Source organism: Heteronotia binoei, chromosome 10, assembly GCF_032191835.1.
Source record: "Heteronotia binoei isolate CCM8104 ecotype False Entrance Well chromosome 10, APGP_CSIRO_Hbin_v1, whole genome shotgun sequence".
Classification (NCBI taxonomy): Eukaryota; Metazoa; Chordata; class Lepidosauria; order Squamata; family Gekkonidae; genus Heteronotia; species Heteronotia binoei.
This window is the reverse complement of record NC_083232.1, coordinates 101,611,186-101,627,550: the sequence shown is the minus strand read 5'-3', so window position 1 is coordinate 101,627,550 and position 16,365 is coordinate 101,611,186. Positions and strand designations below refer to the sequence as shown.

General features: G+C 47.3%; 1 pseudogene; it reads right to left on the bottom strand.

Moving 5' to 3' along the window:
- Positions 1-451: 451 nt before the first annotated feature.
- On the bottom strand, positions 452-733 carry LOC132578391 (large ribosomal subunit protein eL38-like; annotated as a pseudogene).
- Between the last annotated feature and the right edge of the window lie 15,632 nt (positions 734-16,365).

The following is a 16,365-nucleotide window of genomic DNA, read 5'->3' as shown; positions in this document are numbered from 1 at the left end:
ACCCTTCATGCATCATCTCAGAGCAGTTTACAGTCTCCTTTCCCTTCTTCTCCCCACAACAGACACCCTGCGAGGTAGGTGGGGCTGAGAGAACTCTTTTGAGAGCTGTTCTTGAGAAAACAGCTCTGAGAGAACTTGTGACTGACTCCAGGTTACTCAGCAGCTGCATGTGGAGGAGAGGGGAATCAAACCCAGTTCTCCAGATTAGAGTCTGCCACTCTTAACCACTACACCCAACTGGCTCCCTTTCAAGAAGAAGAAGAGACTGGATTTATATCCTGCCCTCAGCCTGCCCATTAGAAAGATTAAGCATTTCCCTAGGGCGGAGCCACAGCCAGGCTCCCAGGCGATCTAAAGTGCCCGGGAGCAGAAGCAGCATGGCACACAAGCCCAGGGGAGCTGCCACTGCTCGTGCTGCCACTGCTGCCGCTCTTGCTGCTGCCACCCTACTACAGGCATGACCAAGATTCACTTCAGTTCCGTCACCGCCAAACCTGGTGGCAGAAACTGCTTCAACTTTCCAGCCTTTTCCTTGTCTGTGATGATGAATATATACAAATACCAGCTGCATCACACCTTGAATTTCACATTATCCTTTTTTTTAAAAAAAAAAAAAAATCTTGACAGGTTTTGCATCTATTTTCCTGGCTGTGAATAAGAAGTTTTTGGTCTCTCCAATTTTGCAAGGCATAGTGATGGCTTCTGGTGACTGCCAAGATGCTGAACTTTATGCCTGAAGTATCTGAAACCCAAAAGAAAAAGTGCTTCTGCATTGTAATAATTAAATGCAGCTAGGGATTGAGCTAAGGAAGTCAAAGAGGTACAAACATTATCAAGAAATAGCTCCAGGCCTATCTGACCCTTTACTGCTCTGGTAATGGTAAATTCAGAGGTCTCCAATGGGGTGCCCATGGACTCGTTGGCACACATTGATAGTGTTTCCGACCTTTGCCAAGTGCTTTTAGAACGTGCGCGGAGCAAAGCACAAGGATCCTCACTGTGCAACTGAAGGGAAACTGTGGCCACCATTTTGTAGCTGTAACTGCTGCACAGTGTCAGAACAACAAAGGTCCCCATAGGCCCAAAGGGCTGGAAATAATGAGGCCTTGAGGGTGAGGATGAAGTTCCTGCACATGACAGTTCTTCTCTGTCCCAGGGATTCATCTGGATCTCCCCATAGCCTCCTTGCTTTCATAGCTGCATGGGACATAATCACAAAGGCGAAAAGCAATCATGCTGGTCAAATCAGAAAGGAACCAATCTTTAGACTATCAGATGTTGGGGTTTCTATAGGATTGCCAAGTCCAATTCAAGAAATGTCTGGGGACTTTGGGGGTGGAGCCAGGAGACATTAGGGGTGGAGCCAAGATCAAGGCTGTGACAAGCATAATTGAACTCCAAAGGGAGTTCTGGCCATCACATTTAAAGGGACGGCACACCTTTTCAATTCCTTCCTTCCATAGGAAATCATGAAGGATAGGGGCACCTTCTTTTGGGGCTCATAGAATTGGACCCCCTGGTCCAATCTTTTTGAAACTTGGTGGGTATTTTGGGGAGAGGCACTGGATGCTATACTGAAAATTTGGTGCCTCTACCCCAAAAAACAGCCCCCCCAGAGCCTCAGATACCCACAGATCAATTCTCTATGATTTTCTATGGGAATAAATCCCCCTAGGGAATAATAGAGTTCCCAGCAGACATTTCCCTCCCCTCCCCCTGCTTTCTGACGACCCTGAAGCGGGGGGAGGGCCTCCAAACCGGGGGATCCCCTGCCCCCACCTGGGGATTGGCAACCCTAGGTTTCTATCATTCTTCCCAGAATATTAGTCAACAGGCTGTTGCATTGAGGGCCGGCTCTGCCACTAGGCAAACTAGGCGATTGCCTAGGGCACCAAATTGGGCGCCCTCCCTGTGACTCAGTGACATGATCAGTGCAGGGGGTGGGGGGGGCACCAGAAGTTAGCCTTGCCCGGGGTGCCAGACGGTCTAGGGCCAGCCCTGGTTGCATCTAATGAAGCTTCCGGTTTCCATGACTGACGCAGGGGTGCCACTTAAGGTGCAAGTTTAATTAATACAACTTCCTGCAAACAGTCCACTTTAATCAAGGGGGTCCTTTGTCCATTCAGTAGGGTTGCCAACCCCAGAAATATCTGGGGACTTTGGGGATGGAGCCAGGAGACACTGGGGTGGAGCTAGGGGGGAGGGGGGAAACGGTGCCGGGGAGCGTGGCCAGCAGCCCTGTCTTGGAGTGGGCAATGCCGCTGCACAGCTGCCGCCTCTTCTCCGCTCGCCGTGGCTGCTCCTCCGAGATGGGCTCAGCCTGAGCCCATCTCAGAGGAGCAGCCACGGCAAGCGGAGAAGAGGCGGCAGCAGCCTCGCCTGCTCCACCTCTGGGGTGGATCGGAGGGGGGGGTGGAGGCAGGGGGGGCGTGGCGAGCCGTGAGTCCGGGTCCTAGAATGGCCCGGATTCGCGACTTGCCATGCTCCTGGCCTGTCTCCACCCTCCCCTGGTTTTGCCTGCACTGCTGCTGCCTCTTGGCTGCTCCTCCAAGATGGGCTCAGCTTGGGCCCATCTCGAAAGAGCAGCTGCGGTGGGCGGGGAGGGGGCAGCGGCGGCGCGGCGGCCTCGCCCGCTTTGGGATGGGGCGGCTCACCATGCTCCCCGGCGCCGTTTCCCCCCTTCCCCCCGCTTCCGTTTTTTTGGGGAGCAGGGGAAGAGGGTGGAAATCCTGGGGTCCCCTGCCAGGGCGGGAGGGTTGGGAAGCCTACTATTCAGATCTCTTCCTTCCAATGAGATTGTGGTAGACATTTATCTCTGTGGCAAAGCCCTCAACATTTCTTTTAGTCAGCTCATCTTTACAAGCACCACATTTCCAAATTCTTCCCAGGTCTATGTGAGACACGCAGGCCCAGCACATTTTGACACACTTCCTGTTGCTCAGCTATGGCAATCTGGTGCCAGTATTACTGAAATCATTAGAATTAGTATTGCATGTGAATAGAACAGAAAGAACTTAGATAGAATATAGAAGCTAGGTAAATAGTGCATTTTAAATGTGCTTTTCTTAGAGGCTTTGCTTTGCTAGGAAATTGAAACCACATTCCATGCCTGACCAAATGCCCTAAATCTCTTAGCAATGCAAATAAAGATCACACCTCTCCTGGGCACAGGGCAATTTGGCCTAGTAGGAGGAAGGGAAAATGGTATGTAGATCCAAGATGGCAGCCATGTTGGTCCCAATTCCTGATCTAGGGTTGCCAAGTCCAATTCAGGAAATATCTGGGGACTTTGGGGATGGAGCCAGGAGACATTGGGGGCAGAGCCAAAAGCAAGGGTGTGACAAGCATAATTGAACTTCAAGGGAGTTCTGGTCATCACATTTAAAGGGACTACACATCTTTTAAAACCCTTCCCTCCATAGGAAATAATGAAGGATAGGAGCACCTTCTTTTGGGGCTCATGGAATTGGACCCCCTGGTCCAATCTTTTTGAAACCTGGGGGGTATTTTGGGGAGAGATACTGAATGCTATGCTGCAAATCTGGTGCCTCAACCTCAAAAACAGCCCCCCCCCAGAGCCCCAGATACCCGCGGATCAATTCTCCATTACTTCCTAAGAGAATAAGTCTCCATAGGGAATAATAGTGTTCCCTTCCCTCCCCCGCTTTCTCTCACTCACACACGCTTAGCTGTCTCTGGTGCAAGTGGGCAGCCATGTTGGTCTGAAGCAGTAGAACAAAGCAGGAGTCTCTGGTGCCTCCACAACGAGGTCTGGAAAGTACAGGGGCTACGCTGCTCTTTTACACACCTACTCACTTGTCCGAAAGGAAAGCAAAACAAACAGAGGGGCTGCATTCTCATGAGGTCTGCTGTTGCTAACCCTTCTCCATGAAGTACTTCCTGCTCTAATTTAAAGGCACACACACATTTTAAAACTGGACCTGTTTGCAGGTCCTGCCCAAGATCTAGAGGTACAGGGTGGCTGTGGGGGAGGAGCTTTCCCCACCGGCCAGCTGGCTGGGGGCGGGGGGAAGACTGTAAAACCAGGGAATCCCCCACTGGGACCTGGGGATTGGGAAGCCTACCCTGATCCCCTCGTCTGATGAAGTGGGCTTAGAGAGCACACGAAAGCTTACGTTCTCAATAAAATTTGCTTGAAGGATCTTGGTGTGGTTATCAGTCTGCTATCCGGGTACATTCCAATAGGAAAAGGCATAATTTAAGAGTGAGGTGTGGGTGAGAGCATTGCCAAATGGCCCGGAATCAAAGGAACGAACAGGAAGACAGGGCAGGTTTATTGTCCCTTCTAAGGTACCAGTGTGTCTTTCCCTGATGTGTAAACAATCTACAGTTTCACCAAATCCACCCCAAATTGAGATTCGCCTATGGAAAGAAGGCAAGTCATGCAATGTTAGCTGTTTAACCAATACTGTTTGTTTGAAGAGCGTCTGCTTCATGGATATCCACGTCACAAAAGGCACAAGGCTCCTGGCCATCCTTTGCACCCTCCGGAGAACCCTGGGATGTCCTGAGGCTTTGGAGTCTTGTGGGCCTGGATCTCCCTGCCAGCGCTGGAATACTCTTGTCTCTCTCCTCACAGGCCCCTCTGAGTGCTTCCTTTCTTGGGCTTGGGGAACACAACAGCCCCGAGGTTGTGTGGAACATTTGCTAGGTGGATAGGAAGACTCCGTTTGACCTTCAAAAAAAGGATAGATGTACCCTATATGCAATATAGCCATGTTTTATTTATTAGATAGCATGGAGAATGAAATGCGAGTCCAGTGGCACCTTTAAGACAAATGGCATTTTATTTGGGTTATAAACTTCAGTGTGCACACACACTTTGTATGCACGTAAACAAAGCGAAGTCAAGCGCAGCTGCTTTGGTCAACTGCTTCAGACCAACACGGCTGCCGACCCGGATCTATTTGTATGCACATGAAAGCTCCTACCATGAATAAAACTTTGTTGGTCTTAAAGGTGCCACCAAACTCAAACGTTGTCCTGCTGCTTCAGAGCAACACAGCTGCCCTCCAGCATCTCTTTTCATGGGAAATGAAGGAAGGGGATGACAGAAAAATGATCCTCCCTCGCCCTTCATTCCCTCTTGTAAATTTCATTGCTGAATGGGGTGTGCATACTAAGTAGTGCTCCTTTGCCTTCTGGTTCTGTCTGAAGCATCTTCATCCCAGGTCAAGGATGGGGGCTGCATGAAATTTGCATTGCAAGAGCTACAGATGACAGGGAGGTATTTAAGACCCTGCATGGAAACGAAGGAGGAGGCTGTTGACAAGCTAATTTCTTTCTTGATTATGTTTGACAGATGATATATGTTAAGAGAAAGTTTTGGGATGACTGAACTGAAGAAGCACGCTTGTAAGCAACTCTGACAGCTTTCTCTTTAGCTTGCAAGAACAGTAAGCGGGCTGAGGGGCAAATCATGCAGTGCCCCGGCAGGCTTATTAGGTGTCTGTTGGGTGTACAATGTAGCAGAGCAAAAAAAACACTGCACATGTGTGCATTAGCTTTAAAAGATAAAATTTACTGATTACTTAAGGAAAAGGGAACTGGAAGTTTAAACAAACATCCTGTCAGGAGGCTGAAGTTGGTTCCTTATTCATTCCTTATTAATTATTCACAGTGAAGAGAGTTTGAAAGCTCTGAATCCCAAAATAAGGTCTGGACCCCCATTAATAATAATAATAATAATAATAATAATAATAATAATAATAATAATAATAATAATAATAATAATAATAATAATAATAATAATAATAATAATAATAGATTTTATTTATATCCCGCCCTCCCCGCCTAGGTGGCTCAGGGCGGCTAACAACATTCCATACATTAACATAAATAGGTAAAACTTTAAATTTAACAATTAAAAATTTAAACGTATAAAAACCAGTTGATTGAGTTAAAATACATAATTTAAGTTATATTAAATGTGTCTGGCAGCAATAAAACTGTTCTGGCGCTGGTTCTGCCATATATCGTACACCCCCACATTCAGGAGACTCTGCCCTTCGAGAAGGCATGTGCCAGGGGCACCTTGTTCTGGAGCAGCTGGCGTGAGAACCGCTCATTGGACCATGAAGCAGCACATGCCTTCTTGAAGGGCAGAGTCCCCTGAACAAGGGGGTGTATGATATATGGGGGTCCAGACCTTATTTTGGGATTCAGAGCTTTCAAACTCTCTTCAGTGTTTTTGGTTGAATTTACGAATAATAAGGAACTGCAAATAAGGAACCAACTTCAGCCTCCTCATCCCGTCTAGCTCTCTCTATGCTACATGTTGTCTCTTTGATGGCTAAATCGCCAGTCTGTGCTGCAGGCAAGAGTTAGGACAAAGGCAGTAAAACTTTCTAAACCTTTCCACCCCTATTGATTAGCCAACAGCCAATTCCAATGCCAACTCGTTATTGTCAAGCAATGTTTTATTATTCCATAACTGTCTATGTTTATCAGAATATAACTGCCATGCTGTACCTGTTACTAACCCTGAAATAAAGCTGAGGCACATCAAAGTAGAAAGTTAGCCTGCGCCTCCTCCCTGCGCCTCTTTCGCTTTTACTAACAAATGCAGGAATTCGTTCTTTGAAGATAAAGCCTCCAGGGACGTATTCCCAGGCCAAGCCTGGGCCCAGGAAGAATAACCGCAGGGAGATAAAGAAAGTACTGTGTGAATTTTCACATGTGAATACAGGACTGTTTAGTAATTGTAGCTTTGTTGACAGAACCTTTGATGTGGCATCTTTAAGTACACACTCTGCCATTACTCTGTATCAGTTCCAATTCTTGGCTCAAGAGAAGCACATGGATTATCAATAAACCTATACTTTGTTTCAACTCAGGGACTGGTTACTTTGAGATCCGCTTGCTTGTCAGTTGTTCATATTGTCACCTAGACTCTGGAGTGGGAGGCTACTCTGTTGGCCCTAAGCAAACAAACTAGGAGATTAGCATGCCTAAGTAAACACATGGATTCCTTCATGAATTCTTCACGGGTTGGACTAGATGACCCTGGAGATCCTATGACATCAGGAAAAGAATTTGTTCACATCTCCCAGTAGGGTCCCATTCCCCCAGTGGAGTGGGGGGGGGGTTGAAGGATTTCCCCCTCCACTCCTGTTTTCTGCTTTGCATGGTGGCAGAAAAATGTTTCAAACATTGCAAAAATCCAAGTGACATGAGGTAGCTCTAGGAATTGCTAGAAAGTCTATGATAAAATCATAGAGTTTCTGGCAATTTTTAGTGCTTCCTGTGCCACTTGCATTTTTTTTTTTACTGGAAGTGAAATGGTGCACTCCAGCATCACAGCCTCCCATCCCCACCCATAGCCTCCCACCCATAGGGTTCCCAGGCACTGAATGGCTACACTACTTCAAGGGTAGGGCATGAAAGCAGTCGCCCCCCCCCTCCACACCTGAGAGTGTTGCAGACTTCACAAAAGGGTGGTTGACATTCAGACTTACATGTTTCTTCATTGAGTCTCTCCTGAGCTTTTCTTTGCTTGCCATTCAAAATTAGTGGGATGAGGGGTCTTGTTGAGTGCACAGTGCCAGCCAACCCCTGCCAGTGAGGCCCCTCGCTATGTGTCAGAACCCCTCTCAGGATTCTGCCATTGATTATGGTTTCTACTGGTGAATATGTGTGATTCCTGGATATAAGTTATATCGGAAGGATAGGGAGGGAAGGGTTGGAGGTGGGGTGGCTCTGTACGTCAGAGAGGATATACGGTCCAGTAAGACTGAGGTCAGAGAATTAGATTCCCTTTTAGAAATGCTTTGGGTTGAAATAGAGGGCCCAAAAGGAAATTTAACTATGGGAGTTTGTTATCGCCCACCAAATCAAAAGAGAGAGGACGATTATAATATGATGGAGGGATTAAAGATAGCGGCTAAACGTAAAAACTGTGTCGTAATAGGTGATTTTAACTACCCGCAGATTGATTGGGTCAATATGTGTTCTGGTCGAGAGAAAGAGATTGAGTTTCTTGATGCTCTCAATGACTGTGCTATGGAGCAGATGGTCTCAGAACCTACCAGGGGTGGGGCGATCCTGGATCTGGTCCTAAGTAATGCCCAAGACTTGGTGAGAGACGTAAAAGTGATTGCGCCGCTTGGGAACAGTGACCATAATGTTATTGATTTCACCATTTGTATAAATAGGGAGTTGCCCAAAAAGACCGCCACAACCACATTTAACTTTAAAAGGGGTAAATTCTCTGAGATGAGGAGGCATGTGAGGAGGAAACTGAAAGGAAAGGTAAATACGGTCAAAACCCTTGGGGAAGCTTGGAGACTATTTAAAACTATAATCCTAGAAGCTCAGATAAAATACATACCACAAGTTAGGAAAGGCACAAACAGGTATAAGAAGAGGCCAGCATGGTTAACAAACAAAGTAATGGAAGCTGTAAAAGGTAAGAAGGACTCCTTTAAGCGGTGGAAAACCAGTCCAAGTGAGATTAATAAAAGGGAACACAGGCAGTGGCAAATCAAATGCAAGACTGTGATCAGGCAGGCAAAAAGGGACTATGAGGAGCATATTGCAAAAAACATAAAGACCAACAATAAAAATTTCTTCAAATATATTAGAAGTAGGAAACCAGCCAGGGAAGCAGTGGGGCCCTTGGATGACCATGGGGTAAAAGGATTACTGAAGGAGGATGGGGAAATGGCTGAGAAGCTGAATGCATTTTTTGCCTCCGTCTTCACCGTGGAAGATGAGAAGTGTTTGCCCGCCCCAGAACCACTAATATTGGAAGGGGTGTTGAAAGACCTGAGTCAGATTGAGGTGACAAAAGAGGAGGTCCTACAACTAATAGACAAATTAAAAACTAATAAGTCACCGGGTCCGGATGGCATACATCCGAGAGTTCTGAAAGAACTCAAAGTTGAACTTGTGGATCTTCTAACAAAAATCTGTAATCTTTCATTGAAATCTGCCTCCGTTCCTGAGGACTGGAAGGTAGCAAATGTCACCCCCATCTTTAAAAAGGGTTCCAGAGGAGATCCGGGAAATTACAGGCCAGTCAGTCTGACTTCAATACCGGGAAAGTTGGTAGAAACCATTATCAAGGACAGAATGAGTAGGCACATTGATGAACACGGGTTATTGAGGAAGACTCAGCATGGGTTCTGCAAGGGAAGATCTTGCCTCACTAACCTGTTACATTTCTTTGAGGGGGTGAACAAACATGTGGACAAAGGAGACCCGATAGATGTTGTTTACCTTGACTTCCAGAAAGCTTTTGATAAAGTTCCTCATCAAAGGCTCCTTAGAAAGCTTGAGAGTCATGGAGTAAAAGGACAGGTCCTCTTGTGGATCAAAAACTGGCTGAGTAATAGGAAGCAGAGAGTGAGTATAAATGGGCAGTCTTCGCAGTGGAGGACGGTAAGCAGTGGGGTGCCGCAGGGCTCGGTACTGGGTCCCATCCTCTTTAACTTGTTCATAAATGATTTAGAGTTGGGAGTGAGCAGTGAAGTGGCCAAATTTGCGGATGACACTAAATTGTTCAGGGTGGTGAGAACCAGAGAGGATTGTGAGGAACTCCAAAGGGATCTGTTGAGGCTGGGTGGGTGGGCGTCAACGTGGCAGATGCGGTTCAATGTGGCCAAGTGCAAAGTAATGCACATTGGGGCCAAGAATCCCAGCTACAAATACAAGTTGATGGGGTGTGAACTGGCAGAGACAGACCAAGAGAGAGATCTTGGGGTCATGGTAGATAATTCACTGAAAATGTCAAGACAGTGTGCGTTTGCAATAAAAAAGGCCAACGCCATGCTGGGAATTATTAGGAAGGGAATTGAAAACAAATCAGCCAGTATCATAATGCCTCTGTATAAATCGATGGTGCGGTCTCATTTGGAGTACTGTGTGCAGTTCTGGTCGCCGCACCTCAAAAAGGATATTATAGCATTGGAGAAAGTTCAGAAAAGGGCAACTAAAATGATTAAAGGGCTGGAACACCTTCCCTATGAAGAAAGGTTGAAACGCTTAGGGCTCTTTAGCTTGGAGAAACGTCGACTGAGGGGTGACATGATAGAAGTTTACAAGATAATGCATGGGATGGAGAAAGTAGAGAAAGAAGTACTTTTCTCCCTTTCTCACAATACAAGAACTCGTGGGCATTCGATGAAATTGCTGAGCAGACAGGTTAAAACGGATAAAAGGAAGTACTTCTTCACCCAAAGGGTGATTAGCATGTGGAATTCACTGCCACAGGAGGTGGTGGCGTCCACAAGCATAGCCACCTTCAAGAAGGGGTTAGATAAAAATATGGAGCAGAGGTCCATCAGTGGCTATTAGCCACAGTGTGTGTGTGTATGTATATATATATATATATAAATATTTGGCCGCTGTGTGACACAGAATGTTGGACTGGATGGGCCATTGGCCTGATCTAACATGGCTTCTCTTATGTTCTTATGTGTGCTGGCAGAACTGTATGGGAAGCCCTGTCTGTCTTGAAGTTTGTGGGATTCCCTTGTTTCTTCTCTTCATCCCTCCCCCTCCTCCCTCCTGCTTGTTTTATCGCCTGGCCATTTGCAGTCCTCTCATGTCTTGGAAGGGTGGTGGTGACATGAATCACATTCCTGTGTGAACCTGGAACCTCCCCCCTTATCTGTCATCCAGCCCCATCCTTCATGATCAGATCTTGTTTTCTTTGGAATGTATTCCGTTTTGTTAAAAGTGAACGTAGCATTTATTAGATACAAGTGGGCAGCCGTGTTGGTCTGAAGCAGTAGAACAAAGCAGCAAGGGTTGTGTTTGTGTGTGGAATTGAGATTGTACTTTAGCAAGCCTCGTTTTACATTGGCCATTTCTGCCAAATGCCTCAAAGGGATTAGATCACTTGTAGTAGATCATGAATAAAGTTTCAACTAACGTAGAGAAGTCTGTGTGTTACTTGCAAGTCTTATACTAAGCCCCTAAGAAAGCCACTCCCTTTGCCTTTATTCTTCTTATTAAGAACAATTAATTCTACTTTATAAATTAAAATTTCCTGTGACATTAGTTTACATCAGGGGTGGCAAATGGTAGCTCTCCAGATGTTTTTTGTCTACAACTCCCATCATCCCCAGCCAGCATGGCCAATGGCGGGGGCTGATGGGAGTTGTAGGCAAAAAAACATCTGGAAAGCTACCGTTGGCCACCCCTGGTTTACATAATACTGTCTATTATTTCTTCTCATTGTACCTTTCTGACCTGTGCATTCAAGTTCGACACGGATGTCACTCCCTGAGTAGATTCATCATTTAAGCCAATTTTGCCAGTCACACCTGAGCTGACTAATGACTGACAAAGATGAATTACCCACGTTTGCAATAAGATTGGCAATGCTGCCAAGTGCCACTGGTCCCACTTCATAAACATCCCTCCCCCCTGAGGTGCAAAAAATGACAAAAAGAACCTGCCACATTTTGGACTTTTCCTGGCAGCCTTTGTGCAAGAATGTTTACCCACTGATCGAATCAGCAGCCCTGTCTCCCCACCCCAACTCTTCCTACGACATACCCTATAATGAAAACACTTGGCTGTATTAGAAAACAAGACTTTATCCAAATAAAAATTTAAAAATGGAGTTTTAGTTTGGGATTCCAAAGTCCCAGTTCCAGTGCAGACCCTGTGATTTCACTGGGGAGGGCAATTATCCCAATCTCCTCTGTCTTATTTTGTCCAATTTGTTTTCCATCGAGAAAGCAGTGATCTAGAGCAGGAGCTTAAGCAAGGTCAACCACCAGGCACCAATTAAGGTGCCCCTGGATGGCCCTGTTCAGCAGCCTCCAGGGTTGCCACCCTCCAGGTAGGGCCCAGAGTTTTCCCAGACAATGCAAACAGTGGGCTTATTGTATCATGTTGGGACAAATGCCATTGCCATTCAAAGTCAGAACAGATGGCTGCCTACTATTTCCAATGAGGAAGGTGTTTTGAAGCTGCTGTTGGTTTTTTTTACCAAATAGCACCAAATTTTCAGGGATTCTAGTCTACTACAGACCCCACCCCCACCCCAACTTTCAAGTGAATTGAACAAAGGGGGGAGATTATTATTATTAAATGTTATTTGTATCCCGCCCTCCCCCCAAGGCAGGCTCAGGGCAGCTAACAACATTCGAGTAAAACATTATACAACATACAATAATTAAAACGACATTAAAATTATACAATAGTTAAATACATATCTTAAAAGCCGATCCAGTTTATATAATTTATAACTTAACAGCAGCAGAGATGTTCCAGGCGCTATTCTATCCATTTACTTATTTATATAATGGCAAGGATCACTATAGAGTTGCTTCGTTAGATCATCAGTTTGGCCATCCTTTGTCAGCAGTCTGGGAAAGCCTGCCTATAGAGGATGGTCTTGCAGGCCCTGCGGAATTGGTCTAGGCTTCGCAGGGCCCGCACCTCTTCCGGGAGCTGGTTCCACAGGCACGGGGCTGCCACGGAGAAGGCCCGTACACGAGCGTTCTTTTTTTTTTTTTTTAACTTAAGAATGCTTTATTGAGTTAAGAAGTGCGATACAGATATAACAAACGAAAACCATGAGTATGCATCAAATATCAAATATCAAAACATGACACCATGAAACATTACAGAGTGCAGTTACGAAAGTAATTGACAGGACATCAATATAGTGTGGTATGAGGCATTGGGGATTCTATTATCAGCATAAACTTTATCAATGAAAGGTCCCCATTTTTCTATAAAATTTGAGGAAGCAATTTGTTGGGAACGATGAGGGCCTAAGTCATAAGTGAGCTTATCCAGTGCAAAATAATCCCACAATTTTAACCACCAAGTTTGTCGTGAGGGGGGAGAGTGTTGTTTCCAAACTAGAGCTATTGCAAATTTAGCAGCCACAAACATGAGTGAGATCAATTCCTCTGCAGATTCGGGGATATTTGAGTTATCTAGAAGATTTAAAAGGGCAAATTCGGGCGTAAATGGAGGAGAGTATGATGTGAGTTCTTGTACTTCTTGATAGATTTGTCTCCAAAAGCTATTTATGATTGGGCAGTGCCACCAGGAGTGGAGAAAAGTGCCCCTCTGTCCACAGTTCTTGAAACAGAGGGGTGAGATGGAAGACGAGTGCGTTAGCTGCACTGGGGTACGGTACCATCGTGTGAGGACTTTAAGGGCTTGAAGTTGGACATTCATTGCTTTCGTTTTATATATGGAAGAACCCCAGATGGCTCGCCATTGCTCCTCAGTTAGTTCTATCTGCAAATCTCGAGCCCAGGCACCTTGATAGGAGTGCGGCTTTGCATTAAGGGGGCTGAGTAGCAATTGATATATTTTTGATATCAGTCCTTTGATTGGGATTGAATCACCAAATAGGATCTTTTCAAAGCCAGCAAGGTGGACGCGCAGAGGGGGAGTGTTCTGTAATTTCGCCTCCCTTGGCCCAGGGACAGTCAGCTTGTTCTTCCCTGCTGACCTCAGTGCTCTTTGGGGCTCGTATGGGGAGAGACGGTCCTTCAGGTAGGCAGGTCCTCGACCATATAGGGCTTTAAAAGTAATGACCAGCACTTTGTAGCGAATCCGGTATATAACTGGCAGCCAGTGCAGTTTGTGCAGCCTTGGCTGTATGTGCTCCCATTTCGGGAGTCCTAATAACAGCCTGGCCGCTGTGTTCTGCACTAGCTGCAGCTTCCAGGTTCGACACAAAGGCAGCCCCATGTAGAGGGCATTACAGTAGTCCAATCTTGAGGTGACCGTCGCATGGATCACTGTTGCCAGGTCCCGGTGCTCCAGGAAAGGGGCCAACTGCCTTGCCTGCTTCAGTTGAAAAAATGCCGACTTGGCAGTGGTAGCTACCTGGGCCTCCATTGATAGTGAAGGCTCCAGTAGAACTCCCAAGCTCCTGACCTGGAGAGGTATTTCCCTTCCCAGAGCACCGCGGCCCATGCAAAGGACCTCTGTCTTCGTCGGGTTCAGCTTCAGCCCACTCAGCCTAAGCCAGGTTGCCACGGCCTGCAATGCTCGGTCCAAATTCCCTGGGACGCAGCCAGGCCAGCCATCCATTAGCAGATAGAGCTGGGTGTCATCTGCATATTGATGACAACCCAGCCCAAACCTTCGGGCAATCTGGACAAGGGGGCGCATGTAGATGTTAAATAACATCAGAGAGAGAACCGCTCCCTGAGGCACCCCACAATCTAGTGTGCGCCTCCGGGAGAGCTCACCCCCGATTGCCACCCTTTGTCCCCATCCTTTGAGGAAGGAGGAAAGCCATTGTAAGGCCAGCCCCCTAACCCCTATGTCAGCGAGGCGGCGGGTCAGTAGCTGATGGTCGAAAATGTCAAACGCAGCCAACAGATCTAACAGCATCAGCACCGCCATGCCGCCTCGATCCAGTTGCCGTTGGAGGTCATCCGCCAAGGTGACCAGCACTGTCTCCGTCCCATGGCCCAGGCAAAAGCCGGACTGGCAAAGGTCTAGGACGGAAGCGTCATCCAGAAACCTCTGCAGTTGCAACGCCACTGCCCTCTCAATAATTTTACCTAAAAACGGTAAATTGGAGACCGGTCAGTAATTTGCCAATTCGGCCGGGTCTGCTGTACATTTTTTCAGGAGGGGACGGACCAAAGCCTCTTTCAGAGAGATATCTATTTATTATGTCCCGTAAAGGACATCTAAGCTCCCTCTGGCAGGATTTAATCAGCCAAGAGCGGCAAGGGTCCAAATCACAAGTTGTTGGTCGTGCAACAGAGAGAATTCCGTCGACTTATCCGGGCTGAGTGGGTCGAACCGATCCAACCTGAAGACAGGCACGGAGCCTCAAGTTCCTGTACTGTTTCCAATGTGGTAGGCAGGTCTTGGCGGAGCGACGTGATTTTATCTGCAAAATGTTTTGCAAAAGCCTCACAGCCTATCTCTAATTCTCTAACATTTGGTTTGCCTGGGGCAATGTAGTAAGATCTCTAATTATACTAAACAATTGTGCTGGGCGTGAATTTGCAGGTGCAATCTTGGCTGCAAAGTAATCCTTCTTTGCAGCCTTGACTGCCATCTCATAAGACTTCATAAACGTTCTATAGGATGTTCTCGTCGCTTCGTCCCGAGTATGCCGCCACTGCCTCTCTAGTTGTCTGAGCCCTTGTTTCAGTTGACATAGCTCCAAGGTATACCATGGAGCCAGACTCCTGCGAGGGCGCAGAGGAGGTGCGATCTCGTTGATAGCCCTGGATAGTCGGCCTTGCCAGGCCTCTACCAGGTCATTGAGGGAATCACCAGGGGGCCAGGGATCCCCCAGTGCCTTTTGGAACCTTCCGGGTCCATCAGGCTCCGGGGGCGAGCCAAAATAGGCTCTCCACCCATACAGGGTTGGGGTGGTATCTCCATATGGGCCTTGAGGGCTAGGTGATCCGACCATGGTACCGCTTCAACTGCGATTTCGTTCACCAAAATCCCGGACGCAAAGATCAGGTCTAACATGTGCCCTGCCTGGTGTGTGGGGGTCATAACAAATTGAGAGAGTCCCAGTGTTGCCATGGAAGACACTAGGTCCATTGCCTGAGTGGAGGCCATGTCATTGGCATGGACGTTGAAATCCTCCAGGACCATAAGCCCTGGGTACTCCAACGCCAAGCCTGCCACCGCCTCCATCAGGGATGGTAAGGTGCTGGCCAGTGAGTTAGGCAGATGGTACACCAGCCAGATCGCCAACCCCTCTCCGACATCCCACGCTAGACCGGCGCATTCAATACCGTCGATCTTTGGATCCGGGAGAGCCCGGAAGGAGTAACCCTCCCGTATGAACAATGCCATCCCTCTCCCCCGCCCGCTATTCCGCGATTGGTGAAAGACCGAGACCCCTGGGGGGGTCATCTGGGTGAGAGCCACTGCCTCCCCATCTCGTACCCAGGTCTCGGTCACGCAAGCCAGGTCCATGTCCTGCCGAAGCAGGAACTCCCTGAGGGTCGTGGTCTTATTGTTTACGGATCTGGCGTTGCATAACACCAATGACGGAGACGAGCTTTTCCTCTTGGCCCCACTACCTGTCACCATTGGGATGGGAAGTAGACTGGAAGGGGGTCGAGCACCCTGATGTCTCCGTCCCCTTCCCTTACATTTCTGTCCATTCCCACCATCGTACCTTCCCCTCCCTAAGAGCACTGGAATCCCTAGGCCAAGCATCCGTGCCTGTGCCCGGGGTGATCTTGCCAATATTAGACAGCTAGATTCTCCCAGCCTGCAGTTGGTTCACTCCCCACCACCCATTCTGGTCTCCCGCTTGTCAGGCTCACTATCTGTTCTCTCTAATTAATTAGTTGAAAAGCCCCTCCCAATGTTCTCTCTAAATTGATTAGTTAAAGCCTAATAAATTCATCTCAACATTATTAACAAAAT